Source organism: Arachis duranensis, chromosome 2 (genome assembly GCF_000817695.3).
Source record: "Arachis duranensis cultivar V14167 chromosome 2, aradu.V14167.gnm2.J7QH, whole genome shotgun sequence".
Lineage (NCBI taxonomy): Eukaryota > Viridiplantae > Streptophyta > Magnoliopsida > Fabales > Fabaceae > Arachis > Arachis duranensis.
The window spans coordinates 71,342,753-71,359,135 of NC_029773.3; positions in this window are offsets into that span (position 1 = coordinate 71,342,753).

A 16,383-nucleotide genomic window follows, 5' to 3' on the forward strand; every position below is an offset into this window, starting at 1 on the left:
ATGTTCAAACCTTCATGGTCCAGGTTGTATGAAAGGTTTAGATCTTGAAATCAATTAAGTAAGGGGAATAGATAATTTTTTTAATTTATTGATAACAAAGCAATGTTGTCCGTCATTGGAGTGATGAGTTTGTTTATGAAAGGAGTCAATGCAAGGGAATATGATTCGATGGATCAGATGAAGTTAATATAGATCAGACAAAATAAAGTTCACAATCAACAGTTGGGGTGATATCCTCGTCGTATAGAGCCAAATTTGTCATTTAAGATCTATTATGTAGAGAATATAACTGCACTCGTCCTTTCAAGTCGCGTATGTGCCACTCAGGTTTAGACTGTTGAAATCATGATTTGAGGTCTAGTCTTAGTTTTGGTACAAATAAGACAATGAAAACCAATTTGCGAAAAAAAGGTTTTTTTCCATCATATCATTAGGACTTGATGCGGAAATGTGATGTTGATGTCCGAAAACACACTCCTTTACACTTTCTATGTGTAATAAAAGGAAATGAAAATGATAAATAATTTGAAGAAAGAAAATAAACATCTAATAATTGGAATATAATAGTACTGCAATTAGTGTTGATAATTTAGGCTAAATAATATAGAAGATTTAAGTTGAGATGAGAGAAATGTAATAATTTATAAATATGAGGGTAATATCGGCTATTGAATAGGTTTGGCACACATTTTTATAATTAGAGAAATTAATTTGTATTATTATGATTAATACTAACCATCACTACTCTATTATCAACTTTGGACATGGGACTCTCTATTGAGCAGTGCAAGCTTTTGGCATACGTCTTTGCCAAGGTCATTGACGACGTAAAATACAAGTTAATTCAATCATTAAAATATGTTTTAGTTAACTGTGTTAAAGATGTACCCTATATCCAAAACCTTATAAAATCTAACCCGATGTTCTAAAAGTGTAGCGAGGTACTTTTCCACTTTGCTGAGTATAAAATTCTGCGGAGATGTTCTTCTCCCTCATCCCACCATGGACATTACACATTGATGTAAATAGTCAATGCAACAATGATAAACCAACCCTAATGAATTTACCAATTTGTATTTCTTGTGATTTAGAGGTAGGCCTATTTGTGTTTGCTGACTATGTTACTTGAATGCTTAAACGCAAATCATCAGTGCTTCGTGTATGGTTGCATCCATGAAGTGCTACAAAAGCATAGCACCTCGTGTGTGGGTCTTTCCATCTAATTTTATAGTAGATGTCTTACGCGAACTCACCATCAAGCAACCGCAAAACAAATACAAGTACAGGTGGATGCCTGAGACCAACTAGCTTGTGCATGTAAGAAGTCAAAGATATGACCAAAACCCAACTTGAAGGACACTCGGACCTCTTCCATAATTTTAAAATGAAAGTCTCATATGAATCTTAAAATCTCATTTTCAGATCTTTGTCCCAGTGCTGTAGACTATTGACGGATGGTATCTTATACTTTTAGACATCAAGACATTAAGGGTTATGTGCTGGACGTTTGCCGTAATGATGAGAGCACAGTCCATCATAAAACCTACATGATACGGATTGTAAGTTGCGAATCCATGAACTTAGGTATTTTCACTAAACATTTTGACCTTAAACCATTGACCTACATAATTCGTCATTGCATTGCAGTGTCGCACTTAGTAAATTGTTCATGTTTGAGAAAAATGTTGTCAACTTCAGGCATGCCTCTTGTAATCCTTCTTCATAGGGGAATTTCAACTATTTGAAGGACATCCTAGTGAACTTCGAAAGTTAATATGAATTTCTATTTTTACACCATTTATTTATTGGGCATAAATCAGTTTTATAATGATAGAAGATTTTCTGCCAAACTTGAAATTTGTCACCTTTATTCTAACTACCCTAATCATGACTGCAATGAAGATACTGCGATTTGGTGCTTGTACTGGCTGTAGCATGATGGTGGATTCTCCACAAAGATCTTTATTCTTTCGGTAAGCTTGCATATGCCAATTGTTGGTTATGCTATGACTTTTACTCATACATTACTACATGTAAATTATATTTAACTTCCAAATAAAATGAGACTAACTATGCCTTGTGTTGACTTGGGCCCACGTAGGCGAGCACACTTGTAGTAAGGATGAGGACATATGCATATAGCAACCAGTCCGAACCGAATCAGGTTCAAGGACTCGTGAAAACAAAAGCAGAGCTCTTGTGGCATGAGATCACGGCCAACAAAAAGTAGGTTCCCACAACTATCAACATGCCATAAGCTCATACAATAGTGTTAACTTTCTTTAATGGATTCCAGATATACATGTAATGGTGGTAGCAGCATATCTGTCTATGACAACCTACCTTGCTGAAGTTGTTTGCATTTTAGTATCATAAAATCGTAGATGTTTATGGCTACTGCGCACTAGGGTAATGTTAGTTATAGATTAAGAAGTAAAGGTGTATGTCCTTTTGGTGGCGTATTAGAAACTAATGTTATTGAGCTTCGGATCCAGATGGTGCAACTATAATAGGGTCATGCATGCTTTGGCTGGATGGTCCACTTGTAGTTGTCTTCTATAATCTGGCAAAAAAAGTCCACAAGCTTACATATATTGATGCATGTGACTTATTATTAGTAAAATTATTGTTATGATTACGTCATAGCGTGAGCTATCACTATATTTTGTTAATCTACTTGGCAACTATTATCAATTGGTATGTATATGATAAACCCATATTTTGTGATATATTTTGTGCTTAGTTTGAGTGATTTATTCAATCTTTCATCCACTTATTCATATTAATTGCATGGTTTTACTTTCCCTTCCTTATTATGTGATGTATGTGAAAAACATGTTTTCTATGCTTTAAAATTAATTATTTTAATTACCTTTATTTCCATTCGATGCCATGATTAGTGTGTCGAGTAGTCTCAGATCTTCTAAGGCAGGAATGACTTAAAGGATGGAAAGGAAAACATAAAAAAAGGGAAGGAAAGCGTAAAACGGAGTTTTGGAAAAACTGGCACCCACGCGATCGCATGGAAGACGCGACTGCGTGCCAAGAGCGAAGAAGCAGCGACGCGGCTGCATGACTGACGCGACCACGCGACAAGAAAAACTCCAATTGACGCGACCGCGTGACCCACGCGGACGCGTGACAGAGGCCATGCACCAAAAATTGCAGAAAAAGCTCATAGTGAATTCTGAAGCCCTTTTTGGCCCAAATCCAAGTCCAGAAGGCATAGACCAGAGGTTATGAAGTGAGGGAATGCATCCATTCAAGGGGAGTATCTAATTTTTAGTCAGTTTTGATGATTTATGTTTAATTGGAGAGAGGTTCTCTCCTCTCTCTTTAGGATTTGGATTTAGATTTAGGATTTTATTTGCTTTGAGGATTATCTTTTTATTAGGTTCAATATTCCTTTTTCATTACTTGCTTTTCAATTTAGTTTATGAATTCTTCTATGTTACAGATTACTCTTTCGAATTAATGTTATTTGAGGTATTTCAGTTAATATTGCTTTCTTTTATTTATGTTATTGATTATTCCCAATCTGAAGACATTTTTATTCCAGTAGATTTAATTCATTTTCCTTTTGGTCTTGGTTACCTTAACCAGTAACTCAGGGGTTATCTTAGCTCAACATAATTGGTAACTGTTATCTTTGCTAATTGAACTGAACTTCAACAATCCCAATCTTTTCTTAGGAAATAAATAGGATTCGAAGGTCAAACTAGTTAGTCCCTTGACTTTCCTTTGCTTTAGCAAGGGTTAACTAAATGGAATTAAGATTCAACTTTCATTATTATTGATAAGAATAACTAAGTCTGGACTTCCAATTCTCATACCTTGCCAAAGGGTTTGCTTTACAATATTTATTTATTTTAATTGCCATTTAAATTATTTGCCATATTCATTCCTCATTCTCAAACCCCAATTTACAATCTCCATAACCAATAATAAGAACATACTTCCCTGTAGTTCCTTGAGAAGACGACCCGAGGTTTAAATACTCGGTTATCAATTTTAAAGGGTTTATTACGTGTAACAACCAAAACGTTTGCACGAAAGGATTTCTGTCGATTTAGAATCTATATCTACAACGCGACTATTTTTATAAAATTCTTTACTAGCAAAAATCCTAACGTCAGTATACTAATAGAGAAAGGAAATGTATATAAAATCTTAACTCATATTTGGATCTACATTTAAATCCCAAGCACTTTTGTTAGTGGGATCCTTCATAACTTATTTTAACCTTGCAGTTGATGAACTTTGACACCGTGTGGCTCATTAACAATAAATGCAGTTCAACAGATTTATGGCCCAATTAATAATCAAAATTACTAGCCAATTCTTCGTTAGATTTTTTTTGCAAAATTATATTCGAAATTGTTAATTAAAATGACTTTTGCTTGACTTTTATTTTTGTTTTTTTTTTACATTTCAAAGTTATTGTTGATGACTCTATACTTAAAAGTAACTATATTTCCTTTTCAATTGAATATTAGAAACAATTAATAATAATGAAAGAATTAAAAGCTTATATTTCAATTTAACATAAAAATGATACAAAAAATGACGTGAGTAAATAACTATTTGATAATGGAAATGAGTTTTGGAAAAAAGAAAACCATCTTGTTGAAAAGAACAAGACATAGATAACACTATAATTGTATAATTGGTTTCATTTTCAATTTTTTAAGAAATTAATAAAAAACTATATTAACACTATAAACTGGGACATACTTGGGCAATTCCCTAGTGCTTTAGTCTCCTCACATAAATGAGTGCCTTCGGCATAAATAATTTATTGTCCTGAATCACTAAATATTAACATGTCGTGACTCATTAAGCATCAATAATACCACCTTAAACTATTGAATACTACCTACCTCATTTCCACAATAATTTGTTGCAGTTACAACATCATCCACAACCACCCTAAGGCACAGGTACTCATAACAAATCCAAGAAAGATTAATCTTTTTTTTTTCTCCGTTACATGACATATGCGTTTAAGCTATGGAATTACTTTGGGGAACACCTTGTCCCAACTGTTGAAAAGTTGAAAGTATCTATTGCTGATGGACGATAGCAATTCTAAGCCACGAGATTCTCAAAGCAAAGGCTTTGTTCTAGAGAAAATTCATCCTGCAAATCAAACAAATAATTACTTCATCTCAACAAGTGTCATATCAACTATATAAAGATGCATTAATACTTACACGTGCTGCAGATGGTGACATCATTTGTGGCACCCTTTCCTAGCTGCACCACACCAACATATTCGCCTGATTCAGACACCTAGTTCGACGATGTCCAACTACACCACACGTACCACACTTTCTATGCTTCACTCCCTTTGTCTCAACTTGTGAATTACTGCACCCAGTGCCCTTAGTATGGACCCCAACCAGATCCAATACTCTACCACCCTTAATGCCACCACCAATGCTGCCACTGTTCCCCAACTCATTCATCCTTTTAAGATTAGTTGTTTCTTGAATTATCTGTTCCGAATACATTTTGAATGGAGCGTCGCTTACACACATAAGCCGAGCCAGAAGCTTGTAGTGATGCAAAAATGTTCCTACAAGCCAAACTTTGTCAATTTAGTCCACCTCTACAAAACCAAGGAGTGTGGAAGAGAACCCATGTCTAACCGAACCAAAATCAAGATTATATGCACGCAAGGTAGGCCAAACAATTCTATTCTTAGGCACACATATTTATCCATAGCTCAAACATGCATAACATTCCACTTTTTATTCAGTTGCCTATATTTTTGGGTCACATAAACAGTTCCATCCTCTTACAGCTGGCTCTTCACAACGGTTATCCGAACACACCGTTACAAGGATTCACAAAATGTTGAAAATATCTCCTGGATTAGTTCATTGCCCCAAATTTCTCCAATTCCAAAAATTGAGTTTGCAGTATAAGGGCTCCCATACGACGATCGGAAGTCCATTTCATCCTCGTTGTCTCTGAAAATTCAACACATCGCTGGAAGTTTGTCACAAAGTTAATGATTCCATACCTCCTATCCACAAACCTGTCTACCTTCGCATGCAATGATTCATACTACGATGTCGTCCTGATGCCGATAAAGAACCTGCTGCGTATATATGTAGTTGCCCAAGATCATTTCTTTGTGTATAGATCCTAAACTCGGTCTACATCTCGGACTCCACACTCATCCAACATTGCCTCCCAATACTATTCAAACTCTTCTATCTCAATGTCAATAAGCATACAATATCTAAATAAGATAGTAAAGCATGGCAAGCACACATTTGTTGTGCCATTTTTTAGTAGATGCCATGCATAGAGCCTGTGGTGAGCCTCTGAAAAAACTTCATTAATTGCCATATGCATAGAACGATCACCGTTTGTTATTACTAACTTTGGTGCTTTACCCTCCATGCATTTCAACAACTTTTTAACACCTAAACATAAGTTGCTTGGGTTTCACAAGAGACCACAGCATCCCCAAAGACACACGTCTGGTTGTGATAGTTCACCCCAGAGAAAATAATGACAGGTAGATTGTAGTTGTTGGGCCTATGCGTTGCATCAAATACTAGGACATCACCAAAAATTTTATAATCATCTTGACTCGTCCTGTAGCTCCAAAACAAATCACACATATGCTGATCCGCACTCACTTGACACCTCCAAAAGAGTTTCTCATCCGACTTCGCACCTGCGTCAAAGTACCTTATCGTTGCGTTCACATCTCCCTTCCTTATGCCTCGTTGGCATCGCACTTTATTGTAAATATCTCTCTTTGTGAACGGGATAAAATCGAAGCCACTAGCCTGTGATGCAAGTGACTTGTATATTTTAGGAATTGAAATCCCAACTTTTTGCAAGCTATCCATATAGGCTACGTCTACATCTGACATCTTCCTATATGGAGGCAAGTATTCCACCAACTTCGGAGAGAAGAGCTCATGATTGTGGTCATCTACATATCTTGACACATACCATTTACCTATGTGACCATTTTGTTTGATACGTATCTCTGCTATGCACCCACATCATATAACCACCTTGTGCTCTCTCTTTCGATCCTGTAACTCTAAATACTTTTTTTGTCTAAACCTTTCTCTATTGCACAAATATGTGCATCACATGATGTACCCATTCTTATTTCTCAACTTCATATTAACACGCATAGCAAAAACCTTGCCTCGACTGTACTGTTCGTAGAAATGAGAAGCCTTGTCTGGAGAGTTAAACAACATCTCCATCACATCCTCCGGCCTTACTAAACCGCCCTCGCGTACATTATTGATCAGGTTACCACCATCATCCATGCCGATGTCCAGTGACCTTACCTGCACGAAATTACCAACGGATTTTTTTCATGGGTAAAAGCCTCATTGAAAATTATTTACCAATAGTTTTTTTCGTCAGTAATTTACCGATAGATTTTTCTTTGGTAATCGTCTCTTCCATTTCGCTAAAAATGTTAGATATTTCGATAAATTTTCTGTCGGTAACTAGAGTCAAACTTTTTGACAGATTTTTTGTCTATAAATCAGTTAGTAAGGTAAAATAGAATTTTTTTTAGATTTTTCATTGCAAAATAACCTGATTTTATACAAATAAAATATAAACTTAATCAAGATAAATTTTTATTCAATTTTAATCTAATTCGTATTAGAATATTCGTAATATTTCAAAAAATAAATAAGTTCATCATATTATCAAATTAGAAGAAAAGTACTAAAATTTTCTATATTATTGATATTATACAGAATCTTATTATTAGAGCTATTGTACATAGTGTAAGCAAAAATGTACAATGCATCAGTGAAAAAGAAATGAAGCATACATACTTATATACATGTAATGCTTTCTAAATTCTTGTACAAGAACGTGTATCATTCTTTTTAAAGCTAAAAAGGATAGCTGAATTTTTTAAATTTGAAGCCATGTTTATAATAAAAAGTCTTTGTCGCCCACACAACAGTGCTACAATCTCTTAGAATATCACGCAATTCATGATCCCTACATCACTGCACATAGCGATAGGAAATCTTTGGGTCATTTTCTGCATAAAGGAACCACAGAAAGAACTGGAATTCAGATATACATATGGCCACAAGCTTAACTATATAAGTATTTCAGTAAAAGCTTCCACGTTCCATACATTCACGATTGTAATCTCAAACCTCTTTCATTCATTGCCTATAAGCTTTCTGTCTACATAACTACTGGATGCTAATCTTCACACATTACAACACAATCATTTTTAGAGGCCTAAAATCTATTGTTAACACAAGTATCTTCATGTGCCTAAATGACCAACCACACCAGAAAGAAAAACAACAATTCAACAACCTCAATTCTCATTGCCATAACTGCAGCAAAATGCCTCAGTATCTAAACAATTAGTTTACCTTGAACATCTCACAACCATCACAAACCACAAAAACACTCTCTATATCAAACTTTCTCAAAAGTCTTAACAAAAACAAACTCAACTTTTTGTAATACATCAACAACATTCAAATCCCTGCCTATTTGACACGAGCTCATCGCTCATCCTAAAATAAATCAACCAAAATCTAATTACGGACACGTGGTGAATCACCAAAGCCCCCAATCCACCATACCCATTTTCTCCTTCCACATTATGATCTTTTGTTCTTATAGTTTGAATAGTACAAATCAAATAATTGCCATATGCAAATATCACCCTTATTAAATGCATTCGTTCAAATCCATCAAAAGAAACATAATTCTAACCTCCATTACACTGATCAACACATACATACCTTACCTAGCTTCGCCTTCGTCTTCAACATCACCAACGGCCGAAAAAATATGATGTTCGAAGACGTTCATATCTAACCACCTAACGCGGCTACCAGTTGATACGTTCACACAACATCAACGAAGGCTAGGCTATTTATTTACTCACCTTTGTCTCCACTTACCACCAGTGAAGCAGCGATGATACACTCGTTCCTTTCTCACCATAAACAACTAATAATTCGATCCACATTTCCCAACATAAGCCTCCAAGCCAAAGTCCTCTATATGCCATTCTAGTTTAGCCACAACGTGCTATTTGCCATTTTGAGCTGGTCATCTATGATATTTCAAATCCCTTCTAGGGGTTACTTTTGTCCTTTTAATATTCACTGAAAGACAAATTTCTCATTGGCTACTTGTTCGTACGAGCCATACCATATTCTTCTTTTTTGGAATGTCATACCTGATAATTTTTCCTATAGTGTTATGGTTAATGGTTATTGTAAGAACAAAAAGTTGGACGATGCCATGTATATCTCTCTTTAAAGAGATGTACAAGAAATTTAATTCCTACTATAATAACATTAGTGTAATTAGGTATCCTTTAAAAATTATCCATTATTTAGCCTTTAGAAGAGAGAAAAACTAAAAAATAAGTAACTTCTCATAAAAAACAAGTAACTTCCTATAAAAGTAGATATTTAAATTAATTAAATAATATTATTTAAATCAAATGGCTTACTAAAGGCTGAAAAATTAAAGGACAAGTAGCATTTCTCTTACAACATACAAGGCGGAGACCTAATTTAAATAAGGACATTTGACCTCATCCATTGAGTAAATCGTTATATATTATATTTTAATACGTGGCATAAATAAAAAGTGTCATCATTATTAAAAAGTATTGCTATATTCTTAAAATCGTTACTTTAGCTTTGACATCAATTTTTTAATTTATTTAAAATTTAAATTTTTAACAAAAATTTTGTTGAAGAATTATTTTATCTTTTTATTATTTTTTTCTTTTTTATATTTTAAAAGATCTATATGTTAATCTACTAATTTTTATTGTTAATTATTCCATTTTTAGTCTAACAATTTTTATTCATTTTTGAATTTGTTGAATAAAATTTATTGTAAAATTGAGATTTTGAAAAAATTATTTTATATTGATTAAAAAAATTTAGTGTCATTTGAATTGATATTAGGTAGAATAATTAATTTTTAATCTATTAATTTGGATAATCTAATTATTTTTTTAAATCTTTTAATTTACTTGTTAATTCAATTTTTTTCATAGTTTATATTTTTATTATTAATCCATGTTTCTTAAAACACATTTTTAACTATGGCTAAATAAACAATTTCAGAAAAAATTATTTTTATCATTTTTATATCAGTGGTGTCCAAGGTACAATGATCTTATTGATAGATTTTTTTTTGAACAAAAGAGCTTAACACAATAAGTGGAGCAAGAACAACAACAAGCAAATAGAAAAGTTAAACAAAATTGCAAAGAAACGCATCAACTATTTTTTGTGTTCCTCCTTCTTATAGTGTATTCCTGATTTTGTACTCCTAATTTTGTACTCTGAAAAACATCTTCAACCACTCCAATCTTATTAAAATTCTGTCAATTCAATTGTAAGATCGCTAAACGAAAGTCCACCAGTTGCATATCTTCTTTTATCAATTCTTACTAAAACTTTGTTAATCTGACAGCATCTTTTCTCCCCTCCACCTGCACAATCTCGTTGAAGTCTCCTATAAAGGCTGATATAACTCTGTAATATAACTCAATTTCTCCCACACAACGAATTTCTCTTCTTTTGTATGAACTACATACACCACAAAAAGCATAATTGAAATTATTTTTAGTAAGACCCCTTCAACACACAACTAAAACTCTCCTTTATGACAACGACTCATTTTAAACATTATTTCATCCCAAATTAATAGTAAACCACTTGAATCATCCTTCGACTAAACATATTCTCATCCCGCAGCATCACTCTCCCGAATTCTTATTACATCGAATTTCATCACTACCCGTCACTTAATCTCAAACAAACCTAACGTATTTAACTTAAATTTTTTCTTGAGGTTTTTGACCATGCTCAATTTTCCATCACCCATTAACCCCCTACCATCCCAAGAACAAAATATTTTAATAAACTATTACACACCTTTTTTTTGGGCCTGCATCGTCTTACTTTCTCTTTTTGTTTTGCCAATCTTCTTTTATGAGCAATTTTTTCATTCTGTACTTGAAGAATAGCCATAATATCATCTTCTTCAGTGTATAAAATTGCACCCGATTCCAACGCTAGGTCCCAAGTTTTTCTATTTTCAAGCATCTGCTCCTCTAAAATATTATTTATGTTTCCCTCACTTCCTTCATTCTTGTCGGAACCACCATCATCAACCACCCTCTTCCCAACTACTTCTTCATCATGTTCCAATAGCTCTCCCCGTCTCTTTGTCAATGTTGTTTCCTTTATGTCGAGACCTATGCCACTATTATTCACAATGTCATCCCTATCACGCGTTTCTTCATCAACGTCTTCTGCACCATCATCATCAACATACACACCCAACCCACTAGTCCCTTCATTCAATGTCACCGCCGAGAGAGTAGTGGCTTGGTTCTCCGCCACCAACTCTTCTTCGATCTCATGACCCAACATAGGTGGTGTTAGGGTTGCACATTTTTCTTGCCACGTTGAACCTCTGTTGTCGTGGCCAGTCTAGCTTTCCTCCTTCAACACCGATTTGGTCTCCTTCGATCTTCTCCGTGCCAGTTTCTAGCGCAAGTTTTATAGATGCAGCTTCCTGCACACTTGTCGTAGACCCTTCTCTAGCGTGCCCATCCCTATCGTGAAAACCATGCTCTATTTTCATCAAGCCTAACTCAGATTCTAAATCCAACCCAACATCACCGAACCGGTTGATTGAAGAAGTCGGGTCCAAAGATCCTTCTCTATCTTTTTTGGACATCTTTGAATTGTTGGGCCTAGCACCAAGCCTACAACGAACCTACTTTTTCTTATTCCTTTTGTCCCTCCTTTTTAATCCATTAAAGTTACCTTCATAAATCCATGTTATTGTACCTTCAGAATAAGCTTCATAATTAATATGATCACATCCCACACAATCCGCTCTCCCTTCAATTCCTTCATAAATTAGTTGATATGTTACCGTTTTTACCTGATTTTGTTTTGAATGATCATTAATCCACTCATTCAAAATAATTTCAGGACTTACCAATCTGTCCTTATCTTCTCTGTCTTCCCTCAACTCCTCTATCACCACATCGGCAGCATGGTCGCTGAAAACCGCCAATTTTGTAGCTCGTGTACTCCTTAAGCTCGTACCCACACACTCCCTTTCCGCAACTATTCTTCATTGTTCACAACTATAGTCACTTTTTTTCATTAGCTTCTTCATAACAATTCAATCCAAAAGCCTCCCGTCCCACTTCTTTCACTAGCACATCAAATTTACTGATACATATTGTGATATAGACCCGTTCATTAATCATATCCATGATACAAGTATCAATTTGCACTCGTCCAACACTAAAAGACATGCACAATTCTGTCACTTTGTCACAACCGACTACTTCCCCCATTGGCCTCCTAACATACTAAAGGTATCTGCTGATCACGGATGTAACGAAATCCCGTAACATTCTAACCACACTCTTCGAGTTTCACATCGCTCCGTCTCATCCCATCTCCATATACTATGGAAGAATTGCAAGAGACTATGCATTTTAAACGTATATGCTTCTTCGGCATTCAATACAGAATCAAAAGTTAAAAGAACTTTATATGCTCCCAATTTTCGTACTTGGACAACTTGAGGCAGGTTTTTTCCAATCATCTTTTTCAAGGAATTTAAATCAATTGCCTTCGTTGTACTGCCGACTAGACTTCTCTGTAGCCACTCCAGATTCTCTTTCACCACCGATACTTTCACCTTCTTTGTCCACCCATTTCCATGCGAGTCTGGCTCTTTATGGTGCCTTGTTAGTTTCTCTACTTGCCTTTGGTTATCTCCTTCCTGAGGTTGAGAATTTGTCTTGTTTCGACTATCACCTTCTTCCTGAGTTGTCTTTCAGACCTTTGCCTCAATTGTTCGTATATACTTCGCTTCTCCCACGTATATAATCTTCTCTCTCAACCTCATACGATTCATTTTTGTTATAGCCTTCAGAGCTCCACCTTTTGTTGTGTATCGGATGAATGCAAAAACATACATTTTACCACCTTTTTGTTTTCGTGATACAAAAATATCTCTAATGCATCCAATCTAATTAAACAGATGGAATAATTCATTCTTCAAAATGTTTTCGAGGAGATTATCAACAAATATGAAGAAAGACTCATTTTCCAATCGTTGATACTCTTCTCGATTCCAAATCCTGTGATCTTTTACATGTTATCTAGTTCTAACCCACTCTGTGTTTCTCATCCTCTGTCTCACTCCTTCTCTCATCTTTCACTCCTCACTCCTTCTCGATATTAAACAGAAGACTTTTTGCTGAATAAGGGGTGAATTCTTATTGATAGATTGTGCAAAATTTTCTCAATGAGGTGCATGCTAGTGGTCATTACCCAAATGAAAATGCTGATTGTTCTTCTACTTTTACCTATTATTCAATTTTTAAATTTAAACATTTTAAATTTATTAATTTTTTAATTTGTTAATTAATAATATTTTCTATATTTAAGGAATTACTACTATTTTTATTTAATTTAAATTTTATAATTATTATACACTTGTAACTAATTTGAAAATGAGTCATTACTCTTCTTTCCTTTTCAAAAATTATAGAAGTTATAAAGCTTAAATCTTGTAACTTTAATTTTTTAAATTTACTCCTCTTTTAATTATTTTACTAACCATTTGTCATGAAAAATATTGTGTTTGAACATTATTTTGTTTCAGGTGATTATTTTGTTGGTATTTTTATATGTTCATAACACATCTAAAATAATAAGATAAGACAGAAAATATTTTTAGTACACATCTAAAATTTGATAGATCAGGAGTTTATTCTACTAACTTATTTGTGCAGATTTTGCAAGCTGAGACTCTCTCGAAGGACATTACAAGTTATAGTTTTACTAGATCTATATGACGAGGGCTAGTACCACCAAGAGTTGAGCTATTCACCTGCTTTGTGTTAGTTGGTAGGGTCAATATTAAGAAAAGATTGATTAGATTGAGTATTATTGATCACAGGGATATGATTTGTGTTTTATGTAAAAAAGAAACTGAGAATGATTTCCACTTATTCATTAGCTGTAAGTTCACGTGGATAGGTGTGGTGTGCTTGGTTATACACCTATAATAAACTTTGGTCTATTCTAGGAACCATTAAGCAACACTTTGAGAGCTGGACAGGAGCTCCTATAAGAAAAGACGAACATAACAGGTGGCTGATTGGCTTTTTGTTAGGATTTGGTTGAATTAGTCCCACATTGCTTAGGATAGCAAATGGAGTGGGTGGCCTAGGCTATAAATATGAGGCTAAGTTCTCCATATTTTTTGCACCAGTCGAAAACACTTAAAGCTTGTATCTGACTTTTCTTTTCCTCTATACCTTTTGATTAGAGAGTGTTATGAGGTGTAGTTAAATATTTGCTTTGAGAGAGTGTGGGTGTACTGGGGTGCCGGTGTTAGAGAGAAAGAAGTCTATGTGTTGTAACAATTTTCACATAGTGATATTCTCTGGTTGTCATTTGGCAACGGACGTGGTTTTTTCTCCTGTTTCTTGGAGTTTTCACGTGAAATTCTTGTGTTGTGATTGTGTCTATTTTATTTCTCTGTCAAAGGTATTTTCTCAAGGGGGAATGGTGTATTATTCCCAACAAGGGGTATCAGAGCCTGGTTCGGTGGGATTTATTCTTAGTATGCTCTGTGGTTGCAGCCTAGTCTGACCTTCCACATCAGAAAAGAATTTTGTCTTGTAGCTTGAGGTTGATCTTTGGTTGCTGTTGTTGTTGCTGGAAGGCAGTGTGACACTATGAGAGTGCAGTTTGGAAAGGTTCTGGCTAAGGAAAGACTTGGTATTTAAGTGTGTCCATTATGACCCACCTCTCTTTCCTGGGGACCCTTCCTAGTGCACGATCTATAGTTGAGTTATACTATTCTAGTATACGGTTGCAACAATGTCAGAATATTCAAGTGCTGTGAAGCTTGAAATAGAGAAATTTGATGGAAGAATCAATTTTGGCTTGTGGCAAATACAAGTCAAGGATGTGTTGATACAATCAGGTTTGCACAAGGCGTAGAAGACAAGAAGTATCCTCATGGTATTACCGCACTGCTATGGATAAGGATAAGTTGTGGCAATCGGGTCCACAATTACACACGGGCATTGGTTGGCGTTGAGATGCAAGGTGTGTGGCGGAGTTATGTCGATGGCTGAAGAACTTCCAGGAAAAGCCAATTTGGAAGTTGCACCATAAATTTTCAGCAAGGTTTCTATCTGTACCAAGGCGAAATGCTTGGAGTGGTCTAATTCCAAGTGAGTATACTTTCATGGTGGAGCATGATAGTTCTCTGAACTATGATTGTCGGTATAGACAATGGCAACAAAGAATTGTCGGTGTTGACAATGGAAGCTAAAGATGTGTGACTATTTCAATCAAGGTGGAGATTGTTAGGATTTGGTTGAATTAGTCCCACATTGCTTAAGATAGCAAATGGAGTGGGTGGCCTAGGCTATAAATATGAGACTAAGTTCTCCATATTTTTTGCACCAGTCGGAAACACTTAAAGCTTGTATCTGACTTTTCTTTTCCTCTATACCTTTTGATTAGAGAGTGTTGTGAGGTGTAGTTAAATATTTGCTTTGAGAGAGTGTGGGTGTACTGGGGTGCCAGTGTTAGAGAGAAAGAAGTCTATGTGTTGTAACAATTTTCACATAGTGATATTCTCTGGTTGTCATTTGGCAACGGCCGTGATTTTTTCTCCTATTTCTTGGAGTTTCCACGTTAAATTCTTGTGTTATGATTGTGTCTATTTTATTTTTCTATCAAATGTGTTTTCTCAAGGGGGAATGGTGTATTATTCCCAACACATTTTTGCTATCATTTGGAATACGTGGTTCGAAAGGAATGTCATGATTTTCAGGAATCAAGAAACAGGCATTGTGGAAGTTATTACCAAGTCGATTATGAGCAACAAAGAATGGGTTGACTTTGTTCCATCTAGTTGTTGATGGCAATGCCGGATATAACTACGGTTTCTTATTTAGTGTTTATATTGTAACTCTAGACTTTCGAAATACTCCACCTTACTGTGTTGAGCTTTTTGTTTCAAAAAAAAATTTAGTACACATCTAAAATTTGTTTAAATTTATGCTTATATTTTCTTAACATAAATAATTTTTGAAATACATCTAAAATAATAAGATAACACACGTTATGTTTTTTGTACACATCTAAAGTTCATTTAAATTCGTATTTATTTTTTTTTAACATAAATAATTTTTATCACATCTAAAATTATAAGATTGGCTACTAAATAATTTTTTAACATATCCAAAAGTAATTGTATTCATCACTCTTGTTAAATAATTATATACTACACGTAGAATTTAAAAAAATTGAA